The sequence below is a fragment of the Panicum virgatum genome, chromosome 7K (genome assembly GCF_016808335.1).
Source record: "Panicum virgatum strain AP13 chromosome 7K, P.virgatum_v5, whole genome shotgun sequence".
Taxonomy (NCBI): domain Eukaryota; kingdom Viridiplantae; phylum Streptophyta; class Magnoliopsida; order Poales; family Poaceae; genus Panicum; species Panicum virgatum.
The window spans coordinates 37,538,703-37,548,191 of NC_053142.1; the positions used below are offsets into that span (position 1 = coordinate 37,538,703).

The following is a 9,489-nucleotide window of genomic DNA, read 5'->3' on the forward strand; positions in this document are numbered from 1 at the left end:
TAAAACCGGCCGGTAAACCGGTCGGAACCGGTTGCACGGGAAAATTTGAATTTATTTGAATTTGGATTTGAATTCAACCGGTTTCCACCGGTTACCGGTCTAACCGGTCCGGTAAACCGGTACCGGAGGGCGGCGGTAACCGGTTTCCGGTTGGGAAATAAAACCCTAGGTACGAGTGGGGGAGTTTTGGGCTCACGAGCCGCCTATGGGAGCTGAGGAGAGGCCGGCGAGGTGCGGCTGTGCGGGGCATCCGTCGGCACCGAGGAGCGGACGTCGGAGGTGAGATCAGGAAGACCGCACTGACTCGATGCTGACCGCTCCTAGCTCCGGCGGCCTGGCCGGAGGTCGGAGACGACCGGCACCCAAACCCAGGCTTGGTCCCTCCTCCGCTGCTGCTCTCGACTCGCGTTGTCGAGGAAGAGGAGCGGACTGGAGAAGAACAGAGAGATGAAGGGCAGGCTTATTAACTTGCAGAGCTGTGCGGGGCTCCTATATGTCGTGGGGGGCAAATCATTTATAAAGTCCATTAAAATTTAATTAATAATATATTTATTGAAAAATTGTCGAACCTATCTTTTCAAAAAAAAAATTAAATTAATATCTCGAAAATGTTGAATCAACATTTTGAATTATATTAAATTAATATTTAAAAGTCGTTGAAGCAATATTTTAAAAATATTGAACCTCAATATTTTATTTCTCACCTTTTTCTCCGGTGCCGGCGGCAGTTTCGACGGGCACAGGGGCGAGCGGCGCGCACCACAGGGCGGAACCGCCCAGCGGTGGCTCCGGCGGGCGCACGGGAGAGCACAGGGCGGAACCGCGGCCGCGGCGTGCGGCGACGCAGGGCGCACGTGGCGGCGGAGGCTCGTCTGGCGGCGCACTGGAGGAAGGAGGTGCGCAGAGTAGGGTTAGGGTTGAGAGAAGAAATTAATGGATGATTTTGGTTGCACGAATCTCAAATACTAAAAAAACTTCAAAAAATGTATAGCATTGGCGGCCACAATAATCCGAGGTGAACGGCCCAATTGTCCCCGCACATGGGCCTTGTTTGATTTTGACCACTAATTAGAGGTATTAAATGAAGTCTAATTACAAAACAATCTCCACAATTATGTACTGTAGCACGTGTTGTAGCTAATAAGGCCTTTAACCGTATAATTAGATGATGATTAGGGGTGGTACTGTAGCATCAATGTAGCCAATCATGGTAGAACTTGACTCACTAGATTCGTCTCGAAAAATTACATTCATCCGTGAAAAAATTTTACAAATAAACTTTCTTTTGTACTCCATGCGTACATTCATCTTTTTTTGAAAAAAATTTCGAAGTGCTGACCAAACATGGCCATGGGCCATGGCCTCGCAATGCCATGTCGGCCCCACCTGCAGTGCAGGTTCATCAAATTATTTACCAAAATACCCTCCCCTTCACTAGGGTTTATCCCCCTTCTCCGGCACCCAAAACCTCCATGGCCGGAGCTCCAAATTCCGCCGCCGCCTCCCCCTTCCCCTCACCACCCTTACTGCGGATCATCTCCATACACACCCCAAACGCCGCCGCCACCTCATGATCCGCCGCCACGCGGCGGCCGCGACAGCCCTTCGCGCCTACCTTCACCGCGCCTGCTCCTCCCGCGCCGCCGACCCCGACGATCAGCTGCTTGGCCTTGTCGAGGCCCCCGAGCCGCACCACGGATCCCGCCTCTCACGCAAGGACTTCGCCTTTCTTCAGGAGCCCACGCCACCCCTCCCCGCAGCAGCCCTCCCGCCCCCGGAGGCCGTCCTCATCTCCAAGGCTATCAGAGCCTACGCCACCGACTTCGACGGCAAAGCGGAGCGATTCCTGCGGCGGCACCGGGAATTCCTGACCGACGCCGTGGTGGTCGCTGTGCTCCAGTCCGTGCGCGACCCGGAGCTTTGTGTCAGGTTCTTCCTTTGGGCCGAGCGGCAGGTGGGGTACAGCCACACCAGTGCCTGCTACGACACACTTGCGGAGGTATTGAGTTTTGAGGACCGTGCTAGGACCGCCGAGAGGCTGCTGAGGGAGATTGGGGAGGATGACCGCGAGGTTCTCGGCAGATTGCTCAATGTGCTCGTGCGAAAATGCTGCTGTCACGGAGCATGGGCCGAGGCGCTGGAGGAGCTTGGGAGGCTGAAGGATTTTGGGTACAGACCATTGGGTGCGACCTACAACGCTCTGGTGCAAGTGCTTGCAACAGCGGGGCAGGTGGACTTGGGGTTTAGGGTGCAGAAGGAGATGTCTGAATCGGGATTCTGCATGGATAAGTTCACAGTTGGGTGCTTTGCACAAGCTTTATGCAAAGAGGGTCGATATTCAGATGCACTTGACATAATAGAGAGGGAGGATTTCAAACTCGACACAGTGCTGTGCACCCAGATGATCAGTGGACTGATGGAGGCCTCCCTTTTTGATGAGGCTATTTCATTCCTCCACAGGATGCGGTGCAATTCGTGCATTCCCAATGTTGTCACGTACAGGACATTGCTCTCTGGATTTTGAAAAAGAAGCAGCTTGGCTGGTGCAAAGGATAATCAACATGATGATGAAGGAGGGTTGCAATCCAAACCCTTCCTTGTTTAATTCACTTGTGCATAGTTATCGCAATGCTGGGGATTACCTATATGCATATAAACTTTTAAAGAAGATGGCTGCTTGTAGTTTGCCCTCCTGGCTATGTTGTATACAATATTTTTATTGGAAGCATCTGTGGTGGGGGAGGAATTACCAAACCTCGAATTGTTGGATTTTGCAGAAAAAGTCTATGAGGAGATGCTGGCTTCTAGATGCGTTCTTAATAAGGTTAACACTGCCAATTTTGGCACGATGCCTTTGTGGTGTGGGGAAGTTTGATAAGGCATTTCAAATCATTAAGGAGATGATGAAAAAAGGTTTTGTACCTGATACAAGCACATATTCTAAGGTGATTACCTTTTTGTGTCAGGCTATGAAGGTAGAAAAGGCTTTCGTTTTGTTCCAAGAGATGAAGAATGTCGGTGTTAACCCTGATGTTTATACGTACACAATTTTGATGATAGCTTTTGTAAGGCCGGTCTCATTGAAACAAGCGCAAAGCTGGTTTGATGAGATGAGGAGTTTGGGCTGCTCCCCAAATGTAGTAACGTACACTGCATTGGTTCATGCTTACCTGAAAGCGAAACAGCTATCTCAAGCTAGTGACTTCTTTCACAGAATGGTTGATGCTGGGTGTCCCCCTAATGCAATCACGTACAGTGCTCTAATTGATGGCCTCTGTAAGGCAGGTGAAATCCAAAAGGCATGTGAAGTCTATGCCAAATTGATAGGAACTTCTGGCAGTGTAAAATCTGAATTTTTCTTTGAAGGTGAGCACACAGACACCATTGCTCCAAATGTAGTTACATATGGAGCGCTCATAGATGGTTTGTGTAAGGCACACAAAGTGGTTGATGCTCATGAATTGCTAGATACTATGTTATCAACTGGGCACAAGCCAAATAACATTATATATGATGCCTTGATTGATGGCTTTTGCAAGGTTGGGAAGATTGATAATGCTCAGGAGGTATTTCTGAGGATGTCTAAGTGTGGTTATTTGCCTACTGTGCATACATACACCTCCTTAATTGATGCGATGTTTAAGGACAAAAGGCTTGATCTAGCCATGAAAGTTCTTTCTCAGATGTTGGAGGGTTCTTGCACTCCTAATGTTGTCACTTACACAGCTATGATTGATGGACTTTGTAGACTAGTTGAAAGTGAAAAGGCCTTAAAGCTGCTGTCAATGATGGAAAAGAAGGGATGCAGCCCGAATGTTGTAACTTACACTGCTTTAATAGATGGATTAGGAAAATCTGGTAAGGTTGATATAGGCCTTCAGCTTTTTTACAACAATGAGCACACATGGGTGTGCTCCTAATTATGTTACCTACAGAGTACTGATAAACCATTGCTGTGCTGCTGGCCTTTTGGATGAGGCCCATTCACTGCTTTGTGAAATGAAGCAGACTTACTGGCCGAAATATTTGCAAGGATACTGCTTCGCTGTTCAAGGTTTTAGCAAGAAGTTCATTGCTTCTCTTGGATTGTTGGAGGAGATGGAGTCACATGGCACGGTGCCAATAGCTCCAGTTTATGGGTTGCTCATTGATAATTTTGCTAAGGCTGGCAGACTGGTGAAAGCCTTGGAGTTGCATAAAGAGATGATTGAAGTCGCTCCATCACAAAACTAACCAGCCATGGTACATACGCTTCATTATCCAGGCACTTTGTTTGGCATCTCATCCTGAAGAAGCATTTGAATTATATAGTGAAATGACGAGAAAAGGTGTTGTGCCAGAGCTAAGTGTCTTTGTTTGCCTCATAAAGGGGCTATTCAAAGTGAACAAGTGGAATGAAGCCTTGCAGTTGTGTTACAGCATATGTCATGAGGTCAGCCCACCTGTCACATATCCACTCGACCACTCCAACAAATTTTCTCTTCATTCTTAGGCAGAATGTCACATCAACCTCCAGAAAATTTCATTTTGGCTAATTAAGGCGTAAACTTCTATTATATTGATTTGAGCCCGACTGTTTGGTTTGGTTTGGTCTGATCACACCTTCCCAGTTACTTGCCTAACGGCAAGTTGAGATAGAAGAAAACTTTTGCCATGCGGGATGCCAATCAAGTGACTTGTTGTGCCTGAATCATATTCAACCATCAATTATTGATAAGCTTTTGTTTCAAACCTCACTTCACATGAAAGTGGCTCACATTAACAAATTGAACTGGATTCCCTATAAATAATGATGGCCTACTTAAATAGCTTTCTGTAAGTGTAGTGGTAGAGCATTGCTGATGATGCAGCATATGGGCACAACTGTGCTAGTTTTAGTCCTCATCTTTTCTACACTGTAGATCCAAACAAAATTGTATAAATAATAGTATAACTTTAAGCAGCTTCTGTTGTTTGGCGTTAATTGCATCCTCGCTCTTCTAGCTGCTCTAATTTGTGCCCTGTTCTTGCCTTTTAATCTTCATGCTTTCATGTCATACTCTCTTTTGATGGACACTAATATTGGTGTTGGATCAGGGTGTAAACTGGCAGGGCAATAACTCTCTTGATGGAGGGTAAAGCTGTGTTGTCTCACACTCTTATTCCAAGTGGCATCATTGTCCTTAAGAGACTATTTTCAATAAGGTGGTTTTGATCCTATGATTTAGTTCAACTTTGGGCAGTATTCTAAAAAGATACCTGAACGATGCATCTTCCAAACATTCCGCTGTGGAGTCATCAATTCTGAAGATTGCAGTTGGATACTTGGATGTGGTGACTCAACGGAAAAGGAGCCGAGGATGAAAAAGCTCATGTGCAAACAGCACAGATGCTGGATTGACTAAAAACTGTTTGTTGGCATGTATGACCTTCAGAAGGATACTATAAAGACTTCATAAACACTGTACATACTGAAGCTGCACTCATGTAAGAACTTCGCTCCGTAAATGCAGCGAATCTACAGGGCTGTTTGCTGCTTATCATCATATCTGTGCTCTCATACAATGCAGATTATCATATTCCTTGTCATTTCAACACTGCACATTGTTTTACCTTTTTTTTTTACCCTTAGGTTTCTCTTTTTTATATGACATAGGCTAGCTGGTTTATCTTCACATCCAAAGAGGATCATCTCAATAGCTACCAAGAATAACCTCTATATAATTTACTGATGGTTACATGAAAGCCACAGTGTGCAGTGAACATAACTTTTGATGTCCATAATTCGCTATCCAGCAATTCGAAATGCATCCTTCTGCTTCTAACGAACGTTGCTCTCGTGATAGAGCAACAAAGATATTCTGTAACTACAAAAACAAACTCAAATGTATTACAGTTTTTCACTTTACAAATGTGTTCTTTCAAATTTAAACTTTGTTTATTTAACTGCTAAAATATGTGGTGATATCCTATTGTAGCAAAATATTTAAACTGTTTTTCTCAGATCATCAAATCTTTCACCTCCTTTTCATTTGACAGTGTATACTTATTGATTTTCAGCATGTTCCAGACTTCTAGCTTGTTTTTGTATTTCTTTATTCTATTTATGTGCAGATAATGCCCTTACAGTAGTTGTATTTAGCCCATCAACTTTGCAAATACAGTTTTTTTTCAGGTTACTCATTTAACTAAGCATATTCTGAATGGGATTGCTGTAGCAGTGTCTCGACATTACCTTTTGTAGAGGTTCTTGCAACTAGATGAGTGGAAGCATCACTTTGAATGCCTAAAGCATACCAAGCCACATTTTTTACTGATTACTGCAAGTCAAATGCCAAGGACTTCCGTGCATTTGTATTTGTTTGCTCATATATTTATATTTGTATGTGCTACACTGCTACTGCTTGCGTTTGAATACACCGCCTTTTCTATGCTGCTACAATACCTAACACAATAATAGGGCAGTCCATTGGTTTATGCTGCACTGATACTTGAAAGTGTTCCATGACTTCTTTTAAAATATTGAGTATTGTAGCTGGTGTTTCTTTCTTGGCTTCATTCTGCATCTATAAAATGTTTCATTAGGCTTTTGCAGAAAGAAAGCTTGTTTCTCTATAGAACATTTAACCTTTTTGCTTTGAATTTGCAGCGGCGACTGAAGAGATTCTTAGGAATGTATGGCTCTTCGTACCTTTGAGTAGCTAGGGCGCTGCCCCTTGAGTTGGTAAATGATACTGGTAGTGTTATATATTCTTTGTTATGTGTATTGGTAGTCGCGTCATATCTGAATGCACCTGATGACTGGTGTTCGGCTACCTTTGCTTTCTTAAATGTAATCTCCAATAAGCAGCGTATCTTTTAGATGTTCTCAATGACACAAGTTGCTGCTAGTGTCTCATGCCACTGAATGATTGGACTCCTTACATTACTACGGGGATTGCTGTTGTGCCGTTTCATGCCCACAGGATGCATTCTGCTGAACTGTTTTTATGATGGACATTTTATGAAAGGAAAGATGAATTACATTAACCGAGTGTTGTATTAAGATACTTCAATGCTGTGTGAAAGCTGTGAAGGAGACTCGCGGGGTTCATGTACGGTTATCAGGCGAGCTGCAGCCACTGCAGGACATAGAAAGAAATTTGGTCATTATGCAGGTGATCTGTTGTAATAAATTCGAGGTCTCAAGGACGAGTTACTTTTGGACACGTCACAAATTTGCGCTATTTCTTGATACAAAATTCTGCCTTTTTTAAGAACAAAATGCATGATTATCGATAAATTTCACCTATGTTCAGGTGCTGCTAATTCTGAACTCTACCAGTAAAATATGCACGCATGGTAACTATACAACAATATGCACGAAGGGAAACATCCATGTGCTTATGACGAAATTGGAGACGAAGAGCCTGTTTAGTTACTAAAAATTTTCGACTCCCCTTTGAACACATATATGAAGCACTAAATATAATTAGATAATAAAACTAATTACACAGTTTGGATGTACACGACGATATGAATCTTTTGAGCCTAATTAATGCATGATTAGCCATAAGTGCTACAGTAACCCCACATGTGTTAATGATGCGGTCAAAGGCCTCAAAAGATTCGTCTCGCGGTTTCCAATTGAGTTCTGAAATTAGTTTTTTAATTAGTGTCCGAAAAACCCTCCCGACATCTGGTCAAACATGTGATTTGACATCCAAAAATTTTCGTTTTTGGAACTAAACAGCCCCGAAATGATGAAGGATAGCAGCAAAAAGGCTGGTAACGTTGGGCTTGTTCCCCAGCACTATGGGGAGAAAATGGGACAGGTGGTGTCATGGTGATGCACCGCCGGATGAGCTCAAGCGATTGCATCCAGTATAGTAGGTACTAGCTTCTGTGCTTGCGCTCTGTTCCAAGTTCTGCCTCTACGGATGGGAGTGTGTGGATTCCGATAAAGCAGTAGCCTTTGATCCACGCAAGGCACCTGTACGGACGTCGCACGCTACAGTGAGTACTGTCGGAAGCAGCCGATCTTCGTATTCTCATTGGCTCGAAGCAGAGTCTATCAGTAGCGAGGATGATGAGTTGATCTCGATCCACGATCAACTTGTGGGAAAGTTGGGTGGTCGAGCCAATCCTCTTTTTGCCCAATGGAAAAAAGACTCCGCCGGCTTATCTCTTCTTGCCAATGTGCCAATAATTCCGGCGACAGGGACTCCGATCTTCCTCGCCAACTGGACACCAGATGATCTGGATCACTCCGTTCCGCCGCAGGCGGAACCTGTCCATTCCATGACACCGTCTTCTTGGATTTGGTGGCTTGGGTTTTACTTTTACCGAGACTTGCCCCCACAAGAAGTCCCCTCCGTCTCCGGCGACGGCGACCCGCCAGGACCACGGCTCCGGCAAGTTCCCATCCGTCACGGGACGAATGGGATGCTCCCACGTGAACGGGCATGGTGCCTGGCTCACTTGCTCTCCGGTCAAGATTGTCATGCCAACGACCGTTCGGCCCCGGCCGATTCCCCCCAGCCTGACGATTCACTTCGTCCACGTAACCGGCCTCCGTGCCTTTCCTGCCCCGGATCTTTCTCGGAAGTCCCATGCTTATCAACCGGTCGGGGAACACGAGCTCTGCCTCCAGAGAAGAAATGGAACCACTGGGGAGAGCCCTGGATAGTGGATAGTGAATCGCCTTCATGTGATCGGATGAGATCTTTCAGCCGGACGGTGATGGAGAAGCCCTCTTCAGCCGAAGGCCAGGCCCTGTATTCTGCCTGCAAGTGGGAACACAACATCAGAAGGGGGGCGGTTGCCATGGAACCTATGGTTTAAATCACAGGAACAAGAAAGATGGGGTTCCATGGGACCCCACCTATTATGCAAGAACAAATGTGGTAAAACCTTATCTATTTCCCCACTTTCCGCCGCCTCTTTATCTCAAGCCCATCAAATCCGCAGACATATTCTTGTTATGATAGAAAGATTAGGGCATTGTATTTCACAAGTCATATTCTATCAGAAAGCTGGAAGGACTGTCTGGAGTCTCGACAGATATGCCAATGCGCCTCTGTGAGAGTTGTTCAGAAGCTACACTAAGAGCTGACCGTCGAGAGATCATATTCCATCAGACGAACTAGGAGGGACGTAAGCGGTGAGATTGAATTTGCGTAGAAAATTTACTAGCACCTTATGCTGCAATAACTTCTACGTCACAATCCGCACTACCTACCTGTTGAGGACCTGCCGCATAGGAGCATCAGAGATGCTCCAAGTGGTCTTCCAGTGTGCTATTGGAGTTTCAGTCAGGAAGTTACCCTAGTGAAGTAAAAGTGCAGCCTAGTGATAGTTATAATTGATAAGGAAACTACATTTAGTTTCAGATTTTTCTGAAAACTGAAGAACAGAACTTACATGTTTAAATTGCATTATTAGATTTCTAAATAAAGGACAGAAACAGCCATGGAGAGATGTGTTTGGATAGAAAGATTTGCACAGATAAGAATAGACATACCAGAATAA

At 44.9% G+C, this 9,489-nt stretch overlaps 1 pseudogene; it reads left to right on the forward strand.

Moving 5' to 3' along the window:
• The first annotated feature begins 1,430 nt into the window (after positions 1-1,430).
• LOC120641325 lies at positions 1,431-7,008 on the forward strand (annotated as a pseudogene).
• Positions 7,009-9,489: the final 2,481 nt, after the last annotated feature.